We start from the raw sequence: 993 nt of genomic DNA, 5'->3' as shown, positions 1-993 counted from the left end.
ATAAAAAACACCTTTGAAATAACCTTTCTACAGCCATGTATGAGTGTTCAGCCTCGGTGCCCACTGCAGCGTGGATGCCAAGGCTCCTGCTCCCTGACACCAGCTGTACTCTTGACTGGATGTCTCCCAGCATGGAGGATAGCCCAGGGCACCTGGCTGAGGCCACAGTGAACAGAGAAAACCATTTGCGCAGCCTCCCCTACAGACAAAGGACTTCACAGTGGCAAGAGTAAAAGGAGCCCGATGCCTGGATCCTGATAGAGAGGTGGTCGTTGTATAAACAAGAACTATGCTCTCCCCTCTTGCTTTAAATTAATTGCACAATGCATTTGTCTACTTGGAGATTATACATCAAGGTGCACTTACTATTGCTGGCTTTGCAGCAGCTAGTTTGAAGAGAGAATTTCGAGAGAAGCTGGGGCCCTCTACCCTCTTTCTTCAAAGATTCCTTAGAGTCTTAGAAATCTATGGGTTTGGGGGCAAGTTGCATGTCTTAAAGAAACTGACATATCCTGGGAGCTTTCTGTTTTGGGTTTTGTTTTGTTTTTGTGTGTGTGTGTATGGTGTGTGTGTTTTTTGTTTTTTTGGTTTTTTGGGGTTTTTTTGTGGGGTTTTTGTTTGTTTTTGTTTTTGCATTACTGGGAATTGAACCCAGGGGCACTCTACCACCAAGCTACATCCCCGGACCTTTATATTTTTTTATTTTTTATTTTGAGACAGTATCTTGCTTAATAGTCAGGGTTCAAACTGTGCTTCTCCCGCCCCAGCCTCCAGAGTTGCTGGGATTGCAAGTGTGCATTAACACACTCACCTATTATTCTTCATTCTATGACAGGATCCCATTAAATAGCCAGATCCCATAGATTTGTTTAAAATCTAGCCATATTTTTATACCTGAAGTTCAAACAAATGTGGTTGCCAATGATACGTTCACCAAATACCTCTATTCTCCACTGACCAGGCACATGATAAGACTGTACTTTCTGGCATCCT

This window comes from Spermophilus citellus (assembly GCF_964194105.1).
Source record: "Spermophilus citellus genome assembly, chromosome: 18".
In the NCBI taxonomy this organism is placed as follows: Eukaryota; Metazoa; Chordata; class Mammalia; order Rodentia; family Sciuridae; genus Spermophilus; species Spermophilus citellus.
Note: the sequence above shows the minus strand (reverse complement) of the source record.